At 46.0% G+C, this 24,016-nt stretch overlaps 2 non-coding genes across 2 annotated transcripts; both read right to left on the bottom strand.

The window, feature by feature from the left end:
- Positions 1-2,365: 2,365 nt before the first annotated feature.
- TRNAC-GCA (transfer RNA cysteine (anticodon GCA)) lies at positions 2,366-2,437 on the bottom strand. The gene has a single exon. It is a non-coding gene; the product is annotated as a tRNA-Cys (tRNA).
- Positions 2,438-8,281: 5,844 nt separating this feature from the next.
- Positions 8,282-8,354, bottom strand: TRNAT-UGU (transfer RNA threonine (anticodon UGU)). The gene has a single exon. It is a non-coding gene; the product is annotated as a tRNA-Thr (tRNA).
- Between the last annotated feature and the right edge of the window lie 15,662 nt (positions 8,355-24,016).

Here is a 24,016-nt window from a genome sequence, read left to right as displayed (position 1 = left end):
AACACACAGAGCCCCATGCACCCACACACAGACAGAACCACACACACACACACAGACAGAACCACACACACAGACAGAACCCCCCACACACACAGACAGAACCATACACACAGACAGAACCACACACACACAGAACCCCACACACACAGACAGAACCCCACACACACACAGACATAACCCCACACACAACCCCACACACACACAGACAGAACCCCACACACACACAGACAGAACCCCACACACAAACAGACAGAACCCCACACACACACAGACAGAACCCCACACACATTCAACCCGGTCTCCTCTCTGTGCCAGAGCATGCTGATGAGGTGCTGACAGGCAGGTGCGTGGCCTACGTGTGAGAGAGGGGTCCAGAGGACTGCAGGGGGCGCTGAGGGGCTTAGTGTCCTGGAGATGATGGATTCCAGGCCCTTTTGTGCAATTACTGAAGGGGAGCCCAATGAGAGCCTTAGTGCCATGGATGCTTATAACTTGCGTTGTGTGTGTGTTTTTTAAGATTATTTCGAGATATTTGGTTTTTGCTTATAGAATCGTATAGTGAAAATCTCAGCCACAACAGGCAGTGGAGATTGAAAACTTTCTACATGACAAAGATTCAGGTCGAAAAAAAGGCAAATAGTGAGAATGCTTAACCCGATACAGGCGCTGGATACATAAGAAACCAAATAAAACCTTGATGTTCGCGGCATGGGCTAAAAGCTGGTTTTGCTAATCTCTGAGACTCGAGGGCTGACATATATAAACATCCTAACACTGGGGATCAGAGAAAGTGCACATCAAGGGGGCTTCCCAAAACAAGTTACTTGTGCTCCGAGGGGGTGAGGGGGCTAAAGCAAAGAGAGGCTCCCTGAGCGACGTGTGCTCCGAGGAGGTGGGGGGGGACACGTTGAAGCAAGGAGACCTCAGTGTGCAGGGTAGTGCCTGCAGAATTTCTTATCGTTAGGGGTGGGGGGCGGCATCTGTTTCTAATTAGCATGGCTGCGCTAAGGCATTAAGGGCAGTGCTGCTCTCTGAAAGAGGTGCTCTGAGTCTCCAGTGCGTAATTGAGCCTTACTGGCAGGGGGAGGGGTCCTCTCTAGTGAGAAACACATGAATACTTATGCGGAAGCACTTGGACGGGACCTCGGATCTAGTTGCCGGTAGACCAAACAAACTCTGCATTTCCGCAGCCTTACATTGGTTTAGCAAAACAATGTATTGTGTAGCTAAGCAGACATTGGCCTTCCATAGCACTGTGCAGTGACCGGACACCCCAATCCCAGGAAGAATGAATTAATAAGTCGCAGCAACATAAAGAGAGCATCTTCAAGAACCTCCTCCTGATATTTAGGCAGTTTTTCTACAGCGCCATGTTACCTTACGATCTCCACGGAGTTCTTATGTCTATTTCAAGCAATCCATAATAAATAAAGCAATGCACTACCTGGTTCGCAGAAATGTTGCCGCACATCACCCGACTGCTCTACTGCGAGTTTACAGTAAATAAACATGTAGGCTCGTTTGAGGGACAGTCTCCCGAAGTGGTAACGTGGACTCCACCTTTGGCTGTAGGAAGCCCACAGGACACTGGGATGAGAGGTGCATGCATGTATGCGGTGCAGGCCCTCAGGGGACCCCTCCACCGGAGAGACCGCGGCATCACATCTCACCGAACTCTCGATACAGTGCTCACTGTGGACTTTTCACCGCACACGAAAAGAACAAGTACGGCTCGTACTTGAAACGGACGTGCCGTTCGCCGCTTGGGAAACCCAAAGGTACGCCTCTCATGCTGGAAGCGTGAATCACCGCACCGTGCCCCTGTACGCCTCTCACGCTGGAAGCGTGAACAATTGAACTGTGCCCTGTACGCTGCGAACGTACGCCTGAAGCGTACGCCGGCGCCCGCAAGACATAGACAGCGGAAGAAAGACACGAACATCGGGAGGGAGGACGAACAGCCGAATACAACAACGCCGGACGGGGACAAAGTTGGAAATGACGAAAAACACCCGTGAAAAAATAAAAATAAAAAAATAAACGCCCACCGCCGCATGACGTACGAAAAGGGGTGGGGTGAGTAAAAATTGCCGAAACGCCCACGAATCTGCTCCGGCAATGACGGACAGATTTCTCATCCAATGGCTGGCCTCCATTTATGGAGCTAGCCAATGGAAGAGCAGGCGGGACAAAGCCCCCGTACTGTTCTAACATAAGATTTCGCATGCGCGAACGCTGCTGCGCAGCGGACGCCAGGCGAAACCTAAAAAGCGTGTGTTCTTTTTCACATGAAAGAACTTCTGTTTAGGCAGATGCTTTGCAAAAAAATAATGTAAAAAATGGAAAAGGATTTTAAAATAACCACAGGGGACACCCGGATATGAACCAGGGACCTCTTGATCTGCAGTCAAATGCTCTACCACTGAGCTATATCCCCAGCTGCTTTCATTGCTCCAGAACAAACAATGTATGTGTGCTCAGTGGCCCTGCCCGAGCAGTGACCTTTAGTTATACATTTCTGTCTTTCAGTTCGTTTTTTTCCGCTCAGCTCTATCTATCCTGAAGCCATTGGAGGTTTCTAGCCCTCAGCTGCAAGCATGTCTCCTAGTTTTGCTCCTGTCCTTCACCTTCCTCGCTGTCCCTGTCCTATACTCGCCCATCTTGCTCAATATTTCATCATTGAGATGAGATATGTCACCCTGCTTCAAGTCGCGCCCCGGTTATGATCACATTTCACCCTCTTGACAGAAAGCCTCCTTAAATGGGATGTTTTGGTTTTTTACCTCCACGAGATGCCTAGTGCTACATGAATGAAATGGCAAAAGAGGGGGAGGGGGAAGCGAAGCGACACCATCATATAACCTACAGGAGGGGCAACGAGTGAAGTGTGTGGGGTTTGATGGGGGGAGATAGGGGTCACCACAGCGGCACATATATATATTTTTTGTTGTTGCAGATTTATATAGTGCGAACTCGACCCGAAGGTATTGGAGCGCTATACATGAGCACCAGTTACATTACACAAGCACACATTCATAAAAAAATTTTTGTTAGGCACTGGGAGATTAAGTGCTTTGCCCAGAATCACAGGATGTAGAATCGACCCCGAGGCTCGATCCTTAGTTTCCCCGGCTCCAAGGTCGGAAGCTCTGGCCATGAGACCACATCCTCTCCAAACTCGCCCATCTCCAAATGCTGCCACTTAAACGAGGATGTGCACACGTCAGCACTGCAGGTACACTTCACCACCTCCAGGAGCACGTCATCACCGCCAGTGCACGTCATCACCGCCAGGTACATGTCACCGCCGCCAGTTCAGATCCCTGCCACCAGGTGCACCTCAACGCCACCAGGTACACGTCATCACCAGGGGCGCAACTAGACCCGAACTTCGGAGGGGGTGGGGGCGGGGCTAACACTCCCAGCCAGGGCTGGCCCTAGCACTGGTCACTCACGGTGCATTTCTTTTGGGCGCCCTCCCCCATTTCTTTCTTTTCCATGGATTCCCTCACTACCACTCACCAACAATACACCTCATCTCTCTATAGCACCTTTATGACAAACGTTTCATGTTTTTATAGTTCTTTGTTGCAGGCACATTAATCCTCTGCACTGCGTGGGTGGCTGGAGTGCCCATGTGAGTGCACAGTGAGTGATGTGACAGTGTGAGAGTAGGGTCAGAGGAGTGACTGCAGGGTGAGTGAGGTGACCATATGGTGCGGATGTAAGTGCAGAGTGTGATGAATGAATGCATGGCCAGTGATGGGCTTGTTTGAGTGAGATTGCATATTGAGCAGTGAGGGGGACAGGTGGCTGAAGTGGCACATGAGGTGAGTAGTGTGTTCGTGTGACTACAGAGTGAGGTACAGGGTGAACACCACAAGTGCATTGTGAGTGCAGAGTGATCGCTGTGAGTGCAGGGTGAGTGGTGTGAGTACATGTTGACCAATGTGAGTGCATTGTGATCGCTGTGAGTGCAGGGTGAGCGTGAAAGTGAAAGGTGAGAATGAGGAGTAAGTTGTCTGAATGCAGGGTGCATTCCCAGGCACAAGAAGTAACTCAGCATGCTATTGATGGTAGCATAGAGTTTCAGATATAAGTTAAACTATTGCTATTATGCAGGGCTTTAAGTGGGATGAAAAAACTAGGGCATGTAGGAAGCTGGGTTTCTGTTGCAGTAATCCCCCACCTTTTGCTCGTTTTCTAATGCACTTTGACTTGATGTGCCCTGGGTCCCTCACAATCAGGTTCCTAGGGCCTGTGTTCTTTCTCCAAAATGTACCTTTGTACCCCCATTGGCACAGCTCTGGCCGCAGGTAAGACCCTTGTAAAAGGTACCATGGACACCAAGGGCACTGAGACCAGGGAAGGCCTCTACAGGCTGCAGCACTTATTGTGCCACCCTTAGAGGTCCGGTACCTTAACAACCACACACTGCCATTGCAGGCTGCGTGTTTTGGTGCAGAGAAAAGTGAAGAGTCGACATGGCACACATTCCTATGTGCCATGCCTGCAACCCACTGCCTATGGTATAGATAAGACACCCCTCTATCTGGGTACACAATACCACTGGTGAGGGTAAAGTTGCATGAGTAATGTATCCCTTACCCTGTCTAAGTCCATTTTTAGACACTGTAAGTGTAGTAAAGCCCTAAAGAGTATATGGTCTGGGAGTTTGTCATTATGAACTCCACAGCACTAGAATGGCATTACTGAATTCTGGGAAGTTTGGGTGTACACTACTCATCATAATAAACCCAAACTGATGCCAGTGTGGGATTTATTATACAATGCACTCAGAGGGCATCCTAGAGATAACCCCAGAAAAATTACCAGCCTCTGGTGGGTTACCTGACTGGTACACAACAGCCTGCCAACATTAGACATGTTTTTAGACTCTTTGGTGTACCTGACCTGTACTCACCCGTCTTGTTTCTTATTTCACCACTGAGCTACGTGGCCCTGCTTCAAGGCGCGCCCCGATCACAATAACGTTTCACCCTCTGAATGCGGACAGAAAGACGCCAATCGTTCTCAGGTAATGCGGTGAGAACCTGGACCTCGCTTCCTCCTTCGCTCCGTGCCATCACCTCCATCCAGATCGTCAAATCTCTTTTATTCCAAAGACACTTACAGAACTAATTCCCTCCTTCTCAGACCCTGCCAGGAAGTTCTTTAGTCTTTGTAAAATGTGTCATATTTATTCTTACTTTTGCTTGTACAGTCTGTGCTTGCTGTGCTTGAGATTGTGTGCCTTTTGCCTGCGTTGCTCGGATTCTATGGCATGCTATTTTTGTTTGTTCTATTCCTGCAACAGTTCTCTCATGTAACGTAACTGGTTCTATTGTGCAGTGCTCTGACACCTTCGGGTAAAGTCAGCGCTTTATAAAAATGTATTAAATAAATAAATAAAATATATCCTACAGGAGGGGTAACGAGTGGTGTATGGGGTTTGATGGGGTGACTACAGCGCCCCATCCACAAACGCTGCCAGTGAAACGGGAAGCTCTTAAGGGACCAATGGACACAAAATGGGGCAACTCAGCGATACCTTCAAGCACTTAGAGTGCAATAGGTCTCGCATTTGTGAGAGTTTAAGCTATTGGCATTGTAAATGACAATGTCTTTTATTTATGTTTTAAAAACCAAAACATAAATAAAAGGCATTACCATTTAAAATGCCAATAGCTCAAACTTGCGTAAATGCGAGACTTATACCATTGCATATGGTTGTTCTATAAGGCAGCTCAACAAGCGCTTTGTCCTCTTGCTGTTTCGAGGTTTCATGGGTAGACGGAGAGTTGCAGTTATGGGGCAACCCTTGAGAGGGGATTGACATTTTGACCCACCACCTAACTTTTACCAGTGTCACAGGGGCAGCTGGGTGCAGAACGCTGGTGGTGCCAATCGGAACCTTGCCTGGTGTTGTGCTGAAACCCAGAAGACTGGATCTGTAAGTCATAACCTTTATCTGAAAAACTGCATTCTTGATCCCCCCATCGGGTAACATTGCACATCCTGGCAATTGCGCTAAGTGTCATCTTTTCAACGTGAAAAGTACTTCTTATGAAAAACATACTTACCTTTTTAAGTATTTCTTGGTCTTAAAAGAATTCTTGAAAGAAGCGTATTTTGTATAAAATGATTGTTGATCTCCTTTGTGAGTCATGCATCATTTATTACACTCCTCTGTGTTAGGCATAAGGATGCTCGACCACACTACCACCAATAGAGCACTTTGGGGTTACATTGAGCCCTGTACACTTCTGGTGGAATCTCTGCACTCTTTACACTATAGAACCACTTAGTACGTTTTGACACTCAGTATTATACCATATACAGAGCCAGCTTCCTACACCATCCATTAAACTTCTTCTGCATTGACAGGCACTGCAATGATGGTGGCTCCTGCCAACGGATAGAGTTATCCGCTAGGATGTGAACATCTCTAAATTTGGTAGGTGTAGTAAAGGCAGTTACCGCCTCCACCTGTCTTTACTCCGTCTGCTAAATCCTAAGTGGCTCAATGAACAAAAAACAATGGCCTGGAATGCTAAACCAGGGATTACCAGTAGTTAGACTACTTGCAAGCACACATGCAAAGAGGAAGTAACAAGGAGAAATACAGATATTTCTTCTCATTACGCGAGCTGCAAAGGGCGCATCATTTTGTCAGTAACCCATGTCTTTAACTTTTCAATATGGGCTTACATTAAAATCCACGGTTGAACACACATGATAATGCACCACCCATGGAACGCCTACCTGGTGCACAGTAAGGCATGGCCTAGCGATGCGCTGCGTTCTGTTGCTTTTTCTTATAAATCCATGCAAATTATCCAATTGTGTGGCTTTGTAAATACCAAAAAGGATTTTGCATTGAGGCTGAACAATAAAGTGATGCGATCCAATGCAAACGTTTTGTAAAACAGGGCCTAGATATATTTACATTCCTTATCCACAAAACAAAATAATTTAAAACCTCACAGTAAAATCCTGGTGAAATGAAAAACCGACACAGACATAAACAGACCTGAATGAGGGTCCTGAGTCCCAACTCTCAAGCTAAGAATGTATTTTTTGGGGGCTGTCAGACCCCAAACACCCCCTTGGAGCTACTCCTCTTCTGAGGTTTGTGTTCTTGTGTTGCTGCGTTTAGTATTTGTGATCCGACTGTCACTCTGTCCTTTGCCCGGTGCCCCCTTGGTTTTCGTTGTCCACCATTATTGTTGCTGGGTTTCCTTTCTCCAAAGCCCCCCTCCTCTCAGTCTCTTGTTGGTCACAGCTCAAAGACTGAAATGTTTGGCTACTGTACGTTTCGGCCCAGGCCCCAGACCTTTATTTATATCTGTGAACTACCATTAGAATATATAAACAAGCATTTGCAATTCAATAGGTCTCGCATTTGCGAGATTTAGAGCTATTGGCATTGTAAATGACAATGTCTTTTATTTATGTGTTTTGAAAACCTGCAAGCAGTGCACATTAATGAAAGTCATTGCCATTTACAATGCCAATAGCTTAAACTCTCGCAAATGCGAGACCTATTACATTGCAAATGCATGCAATAATTTTTCTTTAAACAGCATTAGGAGAGTGCGTGTCCTGCCAGCAACAAGAGGCAGGACAAAACTAGTTGAGAAAATATTGCTCTGAGGATGTAATTAAAGCCTATTGCGTTACAACACACGTAACAGGGGGGGTCGCCATGGGATGTTACAAAATGAGACAAGGCAGTACTAAGGAGGGACTACTAAGCCTTAAGACAAATGAACAGCAACAGTTTACAGTGGACAATGACACAAGCCAATGAAAAATGCGGGTGGAGAGTGGGCGGAGCTTCAAGTCCCTACCTCCCTACAGCATGCCTTGCAGAGCAGCTCCTGCGCTGCCCGGGCTCGACCTAAAAATGTCACTGTGTTCAGGTAAAATAAAGAAATTAAATTTATGTAAAGGCCCTAGAGGCCCAAAATGACCTTGTGAGCTGAAGGTGCCCTGCAGGTGTCGGCTGTTCCTCGTGGATTGGATGCAGTGCCTGGGAGGTCAGCAGGCCCTTCCTGGCAAACTAGCTATTCATTTTTTATTAAAATACCACATCATAAGGTCGGCCAGGGACATAACAAATTTACCTTTTTTTTTATTTGAGGAACTTCAGTCCTGGTCCGAAGTGAACAATTGCTGCAGCACTGCTGAGCTTAAGTGGCAAAGTCTGAAAGGAATATTTCTATCGACATCCCCTTTAAACAAGATATTTGTATTTATTTAATTAAAAAGGTGTGTGAGGCCCCAGCGAGATTTGAACTCGCGACCCCTGGTTTACAAGACCAGTGCTCTAACCCCTGAGCTATGGAGCCACGCGCTGCTTACAGTTGTACAGTAGCCTAAATAATGGACGAAGAACGCACACCTGTGCCAAGTATACCCATTATTGTTCTTCATTGGGCGGAGAGTCAACAGGAGAGAGGACTGTGCGAGTCCGGGTGAGTCAAAGAAAGAAAACAGGATCTACAGGATGTTGAACTGCTGAGTCCAGAGACTGCTCCATCTCACTGCACAGTGTGAGTCACTCACAAGAAACACCCTGATCCCTGCTGTGCACACTGGGATCCCAGCCCAGCTGCTGTTCTTTAATATGCACATTTAAGAGCATGGCAGGTGCAGGGAGAAGAATGTGTAAGGCAGGTTAGATGAAAGGACACGGCCTTCATAAAGTTGGTGCAACATTGTCATTTAGACATTTTTATCTGCAGGGAACCACGCCCACTAGTGGCTTTCACGAGGCACCCGGGATCTGGCTGGTAAGATTCATAAAGTCCACTGATGGGAAGAGAACCGCTCGATGGGAGAAGCAGGTACAGAGAGCAAGGTGATGGAAGACAACGGCCAGAGGAGCGTGATGCAGCCTGGGTGTGCATGTGGGGGCGGAGCCAGCCAGCGCCCTGGGCGAAATCAAGTGTGCGCCCTCTTGCTCCTCTCCTCTGTCCAAGAGCTTTCCCTTCAATCTTTTCTGAGTGCTATATATAATAACGGGAGCTGCTATTAGGCAGTGCTTAATTTGTAAAACTAAATTCATTAATTAATCAACACACGAACAAATGTGTGCAATTGGCCAAAATGTTTCTTAAGAGGTTGTGCCAGGCCCGGCTCCAGGAATTTTTATTTGGGTGGGCCGAGGGGGCATTTGGGTGGGCCACTGCGGGCTCGATTTGTCGCATATATGTCTGGGCAGGCCTGCTTCAGGGCCCTCCTTTATCTCTGCTTAGTCTTACACGGCCCAGTAAAACGCACTCTTTTCCAAATCTCTTTCTACATATTATCACTCTCAAAAAGTGTTTTTTCCACGTAAAGTTCCTTTGATGGGAAGAGGGGGTTTCTGAGGTGGGAGTATCAGGCAAGTGACACATCTTGGGCTGCCTCTGTGCGAGCCTTCAGAGAGAATCCCTCTTCATTACTACTTCCACCTGACCACGGACTCTGCAACGCACTCCCTTACAGGATTGATTATCCACTACTCCTCTCCAGTGCACCTTATCTCACAGCTGACCTTGGGCCCCAGCCCCATATCAGGCACCATCGGGCTCCACTTTCATTTTTACAGGTAAAAACATTAGTAAAATCACCTTTAAACTTAAAACATTGAATATAGCAGTAAATATAATTAGTACGCACTTTAAAGTATGTTCCACAGTAGCCCTTATGACCCGACTGCTAATTAAATAAACAAAACCAGGAAGGCCATGACAGGGCCGGCTTTAGCGCTGATGCGAAAGTCTTTTTTGGTGCCACACCAATAACCTCTTTCTCAATAAATACCTTAACTACCACCTTCTAACAGTGCTCCTCATCTCTCCATAGCACCACCCCACCCCTTGACCTCCTCCTCGGACTCACTCACTGCCACTCTCCACTAGAGCTCCTCATCTCTCCGTAGTTTTTACATTTATTTATTTTTTCCCCTCCACCTCATGACCTCTTCCTCAGATTCCCTCACTGCCACCCTCCCCCAGCACCCATCATCTCTCCGTACTCCCCCACCCCATGACCTCCCCCTCAGACTCCCTCACTGCCTCCCTCCACCAGTGCCCCTCATCTCCCTGTAACCCCCCATTGACCTCCTCCTCGGATTCTCTCACTGCCACACTCCACCAGTGCCCCTCATCTCTTCGTAGCTCCACCCCCACCCGTGACCTCCTCCTCGGATTCCCTCACTGCCACCCTCCACAGCGCCCCTCATCTCTCCGTAGCCCCCCCACACTTTGACCTCCTCCTCAGACTCCCTCACTACCTCCCTCCTCCAGTGCCCCTCATCTCTCCCTAGCTCCCCCTCCACCCCATGACCTCTTCCTCGGATTCCCTCACTGTCACCCTCCAACAGTGCCCCTCATCGCTCCATAGCCCCTCCCCCTATTGACCTACTCCTTGGATTCCCTCACTGCCACCCTTCAACAGTGCCCTCATCTTTACGTAGCCCCTCTTTCATATACATTTCATTTGTTGTACAGCGCTACTCATATCAGTGTAGGGTGTCACAGTACTTTACATCACGCACACATTATACAGAGACAATGAATCATACAAGTATGTAAATCAGTCTACAGGGAATGTCACATAAGCCAATGAGGATTACAAGGTGTTTGAATCACGTCATCTTTACTGGTGGGCAGTGTATTTTAAGAGGGTTTGGTCTGGGAAACACAACCTTAGGATTTAAAGAGTATTCCATGGGGTCAGCTTTATTGATAAAACTGTATATCTGCCTAAACATACTCATGTTAGCAACATTAGAATAATGAAAGGCTGAGGAAATTCTAACTATATCACAAAACACAAATAAAGCGAAGTTCTAACTATACCATTCATATTTGTATGCAGCTCTTTGGTGACACTTCATTGCTCACTGTCCTATGTTAAGATTGTACCTTCTGAACTGCAAGTAACACAAGGATCTCTGTGGCAAAGGCAGTAACCCACTGAGCTATCCACATAATAGACAGTTCATCTGCATTTAAAAACTACTAACAGACACATGATTGCTCTCCAGCAGGATCATTAATCACCAGTGTTATCTGGGCATTTTGTATTGTCTTATTGTTGTCCTGCACCAGCCATGATAATGATAAAAACTGTTTAAATGAAGCCCACATGAAGTATGTGTCCTGCTGGGCCTGTGCAGATGAAAAAAAAAAAAGAAATAGTAACACATTCTCTTACCTACTCCATTAGTCAAACTTTGTGTCACAGCCTGGTGTGATGAGGAGCTGCAGGGGTCAGGAAAGGTGAATAAGAATAAACAAACTTATTTTTTCCTGAGTTGCATAGAAAAAGAAATATCCACACAGCAGAACAGTAGGCAAAGAGTATCGTTGTCAAAGAAAGGATTCGTCTCCTTTGTCATGTGGAGATGAAGGGGCGAAAAATAAACAAAGCCTTCTTAACATGTAAATGGTCTTCTAAAGACCTGTGAAATACTCGGGTGCGGCTGCCATAATCTAAACAAGCATTTACAATGCAATGGTTTTGCCTTTGTTAAAGTTAGAGCTATTGGCATTGCTCTTGACATTATTTTTATTTATGTGTTTTTTTTAAAACATAAATAAATGGCATTGTCATTTACAATGCCAATAGCTTAATCGCTCGCAAATGCATGACCTCTTGCATTTTACACCCACACAGAGCCACACACGCAAAGCCACCCACACACACATAGAGTCACCCACACAATCTGCACTCTGAATCTGCACTCTGCACTCTGAATCTGCACTCTGAATCTGCACTCTGAATCTGCACTCTCAATCTGCACTCTCAATCTGCACTCTCAATCTGCACTCTCAATCTGCACTCTCAATCTGCACTCTGCACTCTCAATCTGCACTCTGCACTCTCAATCTGCACTCTGCACTCTCAATCTGCACTCTGCACTCTGCACTCTGAATCTGCACTCTGAATCTGCACTCTCAATCTGCACTCTCAATCTGCACTCTCAATCTGCACTCTCAATCTGCACTCTGCACTCTCAATCTGCACTCTGCACTCTCAATCTGCACTCTGCACTCTCAATCTGCACTCTGCACTCTCAATCTGCACTGTGCACTCTCAATATGCACTCTCTGCACTCTCAATCTGCACTCTGCACTCTGAATCTGCACTCTGAATCTGCACTCTGAATCTGCACTCTGAACGGGACGGCCCCGGCAAACACGGGACGCCTGCTCACCCTGATTATACACCATACCAGGCCCCGTTTCTGGGCACCTCGGTGGCAATTGACCAGTTGTGATATTTATGGTACGCACTCCTGGATGAAGATCAAGGTATAGATGTCTTAGTAGGAGGCACTGCTGCTTAGGGCGGCGATAATTTGACTATCACTATGCCAAGAGCCAGGACGTCACTTACAGAGCATGGCGTCCTGCGTAACATCAGGCCCATTCTGAAGTTCTTTGACTGCCGCACTCGCCAACTAATCGTCCAGGCGACCATCCTTTCCAGACTGGACTATGCCAGCTCCCTTTTATTGGGGGCTAATCTAGCTGAAATTACTAGATTGCAAAGAGTTCAGAATGCGGCTGCCAGGGCTCTGGTTGGTCTCCCGCGCCATTCCTCGGTATCTGGAACCTTGAAGAAATTGCACTGGCTCCCGGTGGGCAAAAGGGTCCAGTTCAAAGCATTGTGCCTCGCTTTCAAAATCCTTAAAACCTCCGCCCCCCCAATGCTTCGCCCACTTCTGTCAGAGTACATCCCCAGGAGATCGCTCCGGTCAGAGGGGCAGCATCTTGCGATTATCCCCCGCATCAGACTGGCCAGAATGGGCGGCCGCTCTTTCAGCTTCCTAGCGGCCAAGTTATGGAATAGCCTTCCTGAGGCTATCCGTGGGATACAAGATCTCCTAGCCTTCAGAAAGGCTGTCAAAACACACCTCTTTCAATAATAGCTTCATCCTTAGCGTCTCCACCTCACTGTAAACTGTCCTTCTGCAGCGCCGGGACGCCCCTTCGCTGGGGCAGCCGTGTGCTATACAAGTCACCATAGCATAGCATAGCATAGCATAGCATGGCTTCCACTCGCCTCCCTTGATTTAAAGATGCGTACGAGTGCCTGTAGTCTGGGTACCACTTGCGCAACGCCCCATGCTCAGTGAAGGTCACCGTGTGCGGATGTCAAACGTCTGCCATTCAGGTTCAGAGAGGCAGATATTTTCCCGCAGACGTGCTTGCGCTCAGGAAAGGGAGTATATATGTGTGGCACCGACAGTAACCTGGAAGTGAGGGCAGATGAAACCCCCATCCCCGCCGCTCTTCCAGGGGCTCCCTGAGGAGGTGCAGGCTGCGTGATTAATAATATTTTAGCGTGGCTGTCCTCTCGGGTTGGGTTTTTTGACGCACAAGCTGTTAAATCACTCTGGAGGTGGAAGGCCCTGACATGTCTCCGGTTACGAAAACAAGCCCCGAAAATGAATGAAATTATTTCTGTGCGAGGGAAGAGCTTACGCACTGTCCACAGAGGTCACACCGCAGAATTGGGTGGGAATTAAGCGTCCCCAGATGTGCCTCGTGCTCCTCTTCGTGCCGGAGTTCAGCATAGCTGGAATATTTGGTGTCTTCTGCTGCAGCAACAGCTCTGAAGAGCCAGCAACAATTTGCAGTCTGCCCTGGCTGGATGGACTGGCCCCTGGGATAGGGTGGGGACCACATTAAGGTTGACGGGCAGTCATAGGAAGTGACTGTAAGAACCTACTAAATCCATGTTTTAGGGAACTGTGTTTTTCCATCCAGAATACATCTTCGAGCTCCCCATGATTTTATAAAAATCCATGTGATTACATGTGATAGCCTGACGGGGTGTCTGAAATCTATACTGTGGAATTAAACACACCATTACGCAGCTTGTAAACTGTGCCAACACGTCGCCAGTAGTTCATTCTAAATCAGATTCGAGGCCAGCTTTAAAGTGTTGAATGTGCGGTAATACGCAGGTGGAATCCTGCTTTCCTCTACTGAACCCCAGCTGTGGAGTAAATAAACACCCACTCTTAATTTCTGCTTTATTCTATGTGGGAGACTATAATCACCTTATAAAGGCTTGCACAATATTTTCAGCAGGCGTGAGATGACATAATAAGAAGGTAATGTAGCAGAGTTGCTCCGTTTGCCAAAGAGATCGGTGCTGTTGTGTTTACACATACTGTGGCAGGGTTTGTAAAGATACCTACTTCAGCACTGACTGTGCAGAGTTTCTTAACATTTCCCTGCACAGAGCGGTGTTTGTAAAGTTCTCTCCTCTGCAGCCTAATGCAGTGTCTGCAAGTTGTCTGTGCAGCACTGAAAGTGCGGCGTTTGTAAAAGGAACCCCGAACACTGCTGTGTTTGTGAAGTAGTTTGCGCAGCCCTGCACAGTGCAGTGACACCCTGCGGCGGTCCCCTCCGGCACCTGTGTACAGCGCACTGTTTGTAAAGACACCCACGGAGCCCCGTAGACGTGAGTGGAAAGTTCCTTCCACAGCCCTGCTCGCGGCAGTGTTTGCAGTGCACCCATGCCAACCCGCACGTGGCAGCAAGCACTTCAAGTTATACATGGCATTTCCTGGTCGGCAGGGGCGCTGCCTCTGCCCCCAGAGCTGGCACCATTGGCTGGAGACAACTCTGCACACACGGAGTTTGCAACACTCGGATAGATACAGGAGAGGATGGGGTCCTACGTAACCCCAAGACACGGGAAGGGTGGGTTGGGGGCAGGAACAGTGTTCATAGAATAAAAAGGTGACATATCCAGCAGTGAGGCGTGAGATCCTCAAGTGTGGGGCGCTATGGGGGGGGGGGGGGCTCAACTCCGCGCTTTTGTTATCCTGACTGTTGTTTTCCTTGGCGCACTTTCCCCTGGAAAACACCCAGCATACCTTATCCACGAGTCCCTGCTGAGGAAACACCCTACCCGACCGACAAGTCTTCCTTTAACTCTGGATATTTGTATTTTTAGGTATCAAAACCTAGCCTCGCCAGGAGCCAACGTTCACTAACCTTTCCCTGTCACTTCCTCTTAAATAGCGGATATATTTCCCAGACAAAAAAAGTGTTTAACAGTCCCACGAGCTTCCAAGGCGATTAGCGTGCATTAAACGTGGCGCTCCAGCCGGAAGAAAGGAATGTTATCAAAATATTTCTCTTTTTGAGACGAAGGTGTACTTGCATATAATCTTCTAAAGGCAGGGGTTTGCAGGAGGGCAGTAAAACAATTCCTTGACAGAACGAATATTTCTAGAATTATTGAGAGAGGCATTAATATGTGTATCCGGACACCAAAGGTGTATATGAAACTGTATTTGTGTTCCACAAAAATAGATATATCTATAGGGGTGGGGCTCTGAAATATGGACGTGTCGAGTTCAGAAATGTGTACTTCCTTGAAATGTAAATTTATATATAATATTCCATTTCTGTCAGTGAAACTGAAAAAATACATCGTCGATTTTTCCCAATAATTAATAACATCGATGCGTGCCTCTGTTTGAACGTGCTCTCTACCGACGGGGAAATAAAAGGCGTGCACCTTTTATTCATCTCTCCCTTCGATTGTGTGCCGTGGGCTCCCCGTGGGTGCTGCAGGTGGTGGTAAGGTTTGTGTCCCTAGGAAACACACGGATTTAGGAGTCTTATCTGTCAAACGGGCCATGTTATATATACAAATTAAAACGTCATGGATTTGTTGGAATTCATTGGAAACGAACGGTCACTGTTTTATGGTTGGTGCCCTTTTGAGACGCACGGTTTTTGAACAAAATTCTGTCAGATGTGTATGCATTATTTTCATTAATTATCAACATCTGACGTGTGTTTGAACAGATTTTATTACTTTGAAGTTTACCACATGCGGTCGTTTTCGGTGTGGCCTGTTTTGGCATGTGTGGAATGTTCGTGTGAATTTAAGGTACTGCTCCTCTCAATAAATGTGCTGTATTGTTTTAAACAGAAATGGAACATTTTTGCCGTATCCTCACACGTAGTAATAACAGGCTACAAAGAGCGCGACATTTCTCACACGTCGGCAAGCCCGTGGCTGTTGTAATCATGCAAGGTGGGCTTTGGAACCGGGTTGTAGTCTCGGCGTCGGCTCGCCACCCTGTTATTCTGGGCAAATCTCTTTAACTCCCCCTACCCAAAAACAAACGGCAAACTGATTGCGTCCTTGTGTAATTTAACCGGTGCTCCTCCAAAGATTTCTAATGTTTTTGAGGCGAGTTCATGCTATATAAAACTGCCAGAAAAAAACACTGGTTGCTTTCTGCGTTTTCAACTCCTCTAAGTCGATTTTGCTCCCGGGAGCAGACTGAGCTGGCCACCAAACGGCACTTTTCGAACAAGATTTTCAGGGCCGTCGGAGCTCGGAAACACGAGAGGGACGGGGGGAGGGGGGCGGGAGAGGACACGGACGGCGGGAGACACCGGAGCAGGAAGGCGGGTGCCGGCAATGCCGGAACAGATTCGGGGGCGTTCCCGGCTTTCGGCTGACGTCGCGTGACGTCGGCAAAAGCCAAAGAATCTCGGGAACGCCCCCGAATCTGGTCCGGCATTGACGGACAGGCCCCTCGTCCAATGGCTAGGCTCCATTTATGGAGCCAGCCAATGAATGACGAGGGCCGACCCAAGCCACACTACAGTTCTCATCAGGTTTTCGCCTGCGCGAAAAAGATGCGCAGAGCGCATCTTTTCGCCAGGCAAAACCTAAAAACTGCCTGTGTGTGCGCACGCGCCCAGGTAGCTGTCTCAGCCTGGGCTCTCACACACACAGACAGCCTTTGAGATTATCGCAGTCGCATGAAGTACTTCACAGGTCTTTAAAAGACCATTTACATGTTAAGAAGGCTTTGTTTATTTTTTTACCCCTTCATCTCCACATGGCGTCTGCCTTCAAGCCCTCACTGCGAGGGCCAAAGCATCTGTTTGGGTGGGCCAGGCTCATGTTTGGGTGGGCCTGGCCCACCCGGCCCACCCGCTAGAACCGGGCCTGGGTTGTGCACCATTGAGCCACCATCGCAGTGCTCGCTGTTTTCAGGGCTACCACGGGGCAAGCTTGGAAGCAATATTAGCTGGGGAACCTACATAATAGGATCTGGTGGGGGGTTCACACTGAGAAAAAAAATCACCAAACGCTGACTTTTATAGCACACTTGTCACATAAATGTTCAACAAAAATCCAAAGGTTCTGAACGGGCGCGAAGAAAATATTCCCGAACCTTAGTGGTGCTCTACGGAAGGCATTACACTGGCCATGGATGGTGGTACCCACCTCCCACTGTCACGTGGCTGCCACTGATCCGAATACACAGCGCATCCTTCACCATGCTTTCAACCTGTCCTTTCAAGTGGATCCGGAGAATGTAACTTAAAGGGGAAAGGTGGACATTTCACAATCTCTTGCTGTAGACAGGGACCCTCACCACTTACTTTCAGAACCAGTGCGAGCCTCTTTTAAAATTTCTGTTTATTAGATTAGATTTTTACCCACAGAAAGCCAACTTATCTCTTCATCCTTCTGGGGGCGATAAGATGCTTCCAACAACTTAGAAATCTCGCTTTCATGAACTTAATTTTAGTGAAATTGTCCCTAAAAAGTTAAATGTTTGACTCTTTTGCTCCTTTCTAGGACACATGATCCAAAAAGCATGTGTTCTTTTTCCCAGGAAAGAACTTCTGTTTAGGCAGATGCTTTGCAAAAAAATATTGTAAAAAATGGAAAAGGATAAAAAAAAAAAAACATAGGGGACACCCGGATTTGAACCAGGGACCTCTTGATCTGCAGTCAAATGCTCTACCACTGAGGTATATCCCCAGCTGCTTTCACAGCTCCACAACAAACAATATATGTGTGCTCAGTGGCCCTGCCCGAGCAGTGACCTTTGGTTATACATTTCTATCTTTCAGTTCGATTTTTCCGCTCAGCTCTATCTATCCTGAAGCTATTGGGGGTTTCTAGCCCTCAGCTGCAAACATGTCTCCTAGTTCTGCTCCTGTCCTCCACCTCCCTCGCGTGCCTGCCCTATACTCACCCATCTTGCTCATTATTTCATCACTGAGATGAGCTATATAGCCCTGCTTCAAGGCGCGCCCCGGTTATGATCAGATTTCACCCTCTAGACAGAAAGCCTTCTTTTTTTTTTTAAGTTCAAGTGTATTGAAACCAAACAGAAAGTACAAAGTGAAAATGCATTAAGAAATAATAATATGCAAGAAATAATGGAATGAAACAATGCCAAAGAATAAGAAAGCGGAGTCAATAAACAATTCACTCTCGTTCATGAAAAAAGAAGGAGGGAGAAAAAATATAAAAACAAAAATGAGACAATAAGAATAAAATGGACTAGAGTAGTGTGTGCACAAATTACATTGAATGCGAAAAAGCATGTGAGCATATAATACAGTTGGAGGAGTAAAGCGGCAAAATGATAGGCAAAAAGACAACGTTAAACCTTCAAGGGGGTTTACGAACATCATCAGATGAGTTAATGGGGACAGTGGTAACAGAGGGGGGAGAGGGAGAGGAATAGGAGGAAAGGTAGTCGGTGAGTGGAATCCAGAGCAGGTCACGTTTGATGGCAAGGGAAACAGGGGAAACATAATTAGTGTCAAGTCTGTGATTAAAACAAATAGCGTTCCACCAGGCGGAATATGTAAGTTTTGAAAAATCTTTCCAGTTGGAGGTAATCAAATGGAAGGCAATTGCAATAAAAAGATCTAATAACTTATAATGAGAAGGGGATTGAGGCAAGTCTGGGGAGAGGGAGCCTAGGAGAACGGTGGAAGGGGAAAAAGGGAGTTGAAAATGGAAGATAGTGGAAATACGCAACCAAATTGCACGCCAAAAGGAAGCAACCTTAGGGCAATGAAATAACATATGAGATAGGTCAGCAGAGGGGAAGGAACAGGACCAACAGGCTGGGGAGAGGTCAGAGGAGAAGGAGGACAATTTAGACGGAGAAAACAATAGTCTTTGATAAACAAAATAAAGGGTTTGTGTGGTGTTGGCAGCACGAGAGGTTTTGTGAATTTTAATCCAAAGTTTATCCCATAAAGAGACGGGCCATGTGATGGACAAATCCTGTTCCCAGGCCAGTTCAGTGCGTGATTTAGTGCGTTCAGAGGGTGTTAGCAGACAGGAGTAAATGCGCGAAGCTGAAGGTGAGGAGTGTAAGAGAGGAGATAAAAGAGGGTAAAGAGGAGGGAAGTCAGAAGAGAGTGGAAGGGATTGAAGGAAGGAAAGGAGTGCAGGGAGTAAAAGGTCATACTGTTTCCGAAAGGAGTTAGGGAGAAGAAAGGTAGGAGGTCCATTTGGGACATTGTTCAGCTTCGTCCCCTCCTATATTGGGTACGTTTGAGGAGGACTCCCGAATTAGCTAACTATGCTTTAGTGTTGGATGAAATGGTAAAACTAAACACTTCAGGTAAAATCAAGTGGCTAAATGTCTTAAAACAACTTGTAGCTAGCGTGGGTTTAAGCGATGCATGGGCCTCCCAATCCCCTCCACCAAAACAAATGGTAAAAAAACTATACTGGGACGGGATTGAGGCCAAGGCTTTACAGAACCCAAATTGGGGACAATTAACTGATAACTTTTTGACCCATAAGTGTAATACAAAGCTAGAACTGTTTTGGGATTTTATCCAGATTCCTCGGGATAGGACACTTTATCTAAAATTTAGACATGGAACATTGCCCCTTAAAAATTTTACGTCTAGATGGAGTAGAAGGAGGGAAGAGGATACAAAGTGTCCAGGCTGTACAAATCCTGAAGAATCATTAGGCCACTTCTTTTTTGCCTGTAAAGCATATACCCTACCTAGGAACAAATGGCTAAAACCCGTATTAAAGAACCTTGGAGTTAGGGATCACAAATCAGCATTACGTATTCTCATCTCCAATACTTCTTGTATGGTTACTATTTGTGGGGTTGCAAAGTTTTTATCATGTGCCTGGATCATTAGGTTAAAGTTGTTAGATAATGTTTCTTCAGTCAACACTCCCACATGATCTTTATATGTATCCTTTTAAATGATGAAATGGTTTTTATATTTATGTGTGTATTGTATGTTTGTACTTTTTATGATACATGTGTCGAATAAAAGTATAATGACTGACTGAGAAATTGAGACTGAAGTTCAGGAAAGGAAAGGGGCACTCTGTCGGAAAGCAATTGCGAAATCCAGTATAAGCCTTTGGAATTCCAGAACTTCCAGCAGAAGGAGCGATTTTTGATGCGCAGTAGTTTGTTGTGCCAAATGGATTGGTGAGATAGAGAAGCAAAGGAAGGGTAAGTAGAGGGAATAAGAGGAGCGAGGATGTGGCACGAATGTGCAATAATAGGAGATCGTAAAAAGGAAGTGTGAGCTGAAAAGGCCAGGACTTCCGAAAAATCAAAGGGGGAAATGAAAGACTTCTCCATAGATAGCCATACCGGTGGAGAGGTGATAGGATCTGTAGATAACCAACGAGCCGTTTGCTTTAGAGAAAAGGAGTAATGGTAAGATTTGAAGTCAGGGAATTTTAGTCCTCCGTGAGATTTGTCTTTTTTAAGAAAGGGCAGTGCAATCCGAGGAGGTTTATTTTGCCAAAGAAATTTAGACAAGAGAGAGTCCAATCTTTTAAAATAATAGTGAGGAATGCGGACAGGAATCATGGAGAGGGAGTATAAGATGATAGGAGCCAACATCATCTTAATTGAGTCTAACCTCCCCCACCAAGAAAGGAACAGAGGATTCCATTTAGTGATAGAGTCAGAAAGTTTCTTGGAGATATAATCAAAATTAAATTTGAGAGTATCCGAAATGGAAGGGGAAAACCAGAGGCCCAAATATTTAATTTTGGAAGGTTGCCAGGAGAAACCAGTGTGAACAAAATAGTGACGAAGGCAGGAGACATTAAGGGGTAAGATCTCGCACTTATCACGATTAAGGCGATAACCAGAAACCAAGGAGAAAGCTTCGACTTGACGGAGAAAGGAGGGAATAGTGGATTCAGGGTTGGAACAATAAAAAAGGATGTCGTCTGCGTAGACTGAGAGTTTGACTTGATTGGGACCAGGATTGTAACCAGTAATAAGACTGTCCTGTCTGATCTTAGTTAAAAAGGGCTCTAGTGCAACAATGAACAATAAGGGGGATAAAGGGCAACCTTGGCGGACTCCTCTAGAAAGAGAGAAATAGTTTGAAACTTTGCCATTGGCGAAGATAGACGCTCTGGGGCCAGAGTACAGGAGGGCAATGAGGGAAATAGATTTTGGAGGAAAGCCAATCCAGGAAAGAGCGCGAAACATAAACTCCCAGCTGATCCGGTCAAATGCCTTTTCGGCATCTAGTGCAATAGCTGCCAAAGGATATTGAATGGTAGAAGCCTTGCTGAGGACATTAAAGAAAACTCTCGAGTTATCAGATGATAAGCGACCTTTGACAAAACCGGATTGTTCTGGGCCAATAATTTCAGGTAAGATGGGATCTATACGCAGGGCAAGTAATTTGGCAAAAAATTTGTAATCGGTATTCACAAGGGAAATGGGTCGATAATTTTTACAGAGTGTAGGGTCTTTATTGTCTTTGGGGATGAGGCAGATCATTGCTTCCTGAAAGGTACCCTGGGAGGAGCCATCATTGATAAAAGAATTGAAAAGAAGAAGTAATTGGGGTAGGAGGTGTCTGGAGAAGTGGTTATAGAATTCAACAGTAAATCTGTCAGGACCAGGGGCTTTGCCCCGTTTAAGCACTGAAACCGCGTGGGAGATTTGCGCTAAAGTAAAGTCCGCTTCGAGTGGGGAAAAGTCAACATGAGAAGAAGAAGGGGGAGTGAGAGAATGGAAGTAAGAGGTCAAGTCATCAGGAAGAGGTAGGGACTCGGGAGTATAAAGTTGTTTATAAAAGGATACAAAATTCTGTAGAATATCCTCATCTTTAAAATGGGAATCCCCATTCGAGTCAGTTATGGAGGCAATCCGAGTCCTATCTTGACGTGTTTTTAGGTAGTTGGCTAAGAGTTTACCCATTTTGTTTTGACCCCCGTAATAGCGGGCACTGCATTTCAGTAGGTAAGAGGCTGCGGCATCAGTAGAGGATTTATTAAAAGTAACTTTTGCTGAGATAAGATCTTTAAGAGAGGAATCGGAGGGGGATCGATAGTAGGAATACTCCAATTTGTTTATGTTTGCGAGAAGAAGGGAAGATTGACGTTCAAAACCTTTCCGTTTTTTAGAAACATAATTAATTATAAATCCTCTAGCCGTTGCTTGAAGGAGTCCCAAATCATGACAGGAGAGGAATCAGGGGTGGAGTTAGTATTGAAAAAGTCAGAAATGAAAGCACTGAACTGGTCGGTAAACTTGGAATCAGCCAAGAGGGAGTTGTTAAAACGCCATCTGCCAGGTGAGCGAGAGAAGGGTAGCAGTTCAAAGTCTACTAGGACAGGGGCATGATCGGATATGAGGATGGAACCAATTTCGGATGCAAGGACACATTGGGTAAGGGATTTGCTAAGGAAGAGGTAATCGATGCGCGACTGAGTTTTGTGAGGAGGGGAAAAATAACTGTATTCTTGGAGGGCAGGGTGAAAGACTCTCCAAATATCTGTGAAGGATGCACGTCGAATAGCAGAGGTAAATTGATTATGCATTTTGGACCGAATAAAGGTAACTGGGGAGTGTCTGTCAAGGAAGGGGTCATGTATCTGATTGCAGTCGCCACCAAAAATAATATAATGGTCGTTGAGGAAAATCAATTTATCTGAGATAAAGGGTCAAAAGGAGTGATCAACAGTAACTGGAGCATAAACATTGAAAATAACAAGAGGTACATTATCTATATTCAGTTTTAAGATCATAAAACGACCATCAGAATCAATTTCAAGTTGAGTGTCAGTAACAGCAAACTTTTTATGAACCAATAGGACTACGCCATTCTTTTTCCCCAAAGACGGGGAGGAGAAAACATGACCGACCCAAAGTCTCTTCAGTTTAGAAGATTCAATGTCGTTAAGGTGGGTCTCTTGTAGCATGGCGACGTCAGATTTTAATTTAGCCAAATGAGCTAATACTCGTTGTCTTTTGATTGGACTATTCAAACCTTTAACATTCCATGAGGTAACTCTGAATGATATACAGTAAAAATATTAAATGCAAAAATGACGCAAACAATGCAAGAATAAGTGCAAAAAGAAGAACTTGAACTGAAAGAAAATACAATTCATGAAAACAAGAAATGAGAAAGAGAAAGAAAGAAAAAGAGATCAAGAAGGAGGAAGGAAAGGACATGGGAAGAAGAGGAAGGAAAGAAAGAAAAGGGGAGAGAAACATGCTGGGGGAGAGAGGTAAAGAAAAGAGATAAACTGGAAAGGGCAGCAGCTGATAAAGAGACAGAAAAGAGAGAGGGAGGAAGAGAGAACAGAGAGAGAAAGAGAGGACAATAGAGGAGAACAACCAGATAATAACATGGAATCGAGACATGCCTACAAGGGAAGGATTCAACAGAACAAGGGGAAGGGAGGAACCAAACGGAATGACGGCGCAACCGGGATCAAGCAGGACGGAGAACCGGGAGGCATCACGTGAAGGGAAGGGACGAACTGTGGAGAAAATAAGGAAGCAATGGTCACAAAAGAACAACAGAGAAAACATGTGGCAACAATAAAACTAGCGAACGCAACAAGGCGAAAAGGTCAAACAATTAAGAGAAGAGCACATATTCAGCCAGCGTTTGATGAGGAGGCATCCATGGGAGCAGAATGATGAGTGTTAATGAAGCTGCGAAGGCGGAGAGGGTCTTCAAACGTTGTAGTCTTATTATTGAAGGTAACCTTGAACAGGCACGGATGGAAAAGACCATAACGAGCACCCATGTCCCAAAGAGCAGGTCGTAAGTCCAAAAAGGCCTTCCTCCTGTTGGCAGTGGCCTTGGCGTAATCCTGAGCAAAGAATAGAGTAGAGCAGGACCAAGTAACTCGCTGAGCTGATTTTGCTGCTGAGAGAACTTTTAACAGGTCCGTGTAC

Source organism: Lissotriton helveticus, chromosome 1_2, assembly GCF_964261635.1.
Source record: "Lissotriton helveticus chromosome 1_2, aLisHel1.1, whole genome shotgun sequence".
NCBI classification, from domain to species: Eukaryota; Metazoa; Chordata; class Amphibia; order Caudata; family Salamandridae; genus Lissotriton; species Lissotriton helveticus.
Note: the sequence above shows the minus strand (reverse complement) of the source record. Positions and strands in the feature narration are given on the sequence as shown.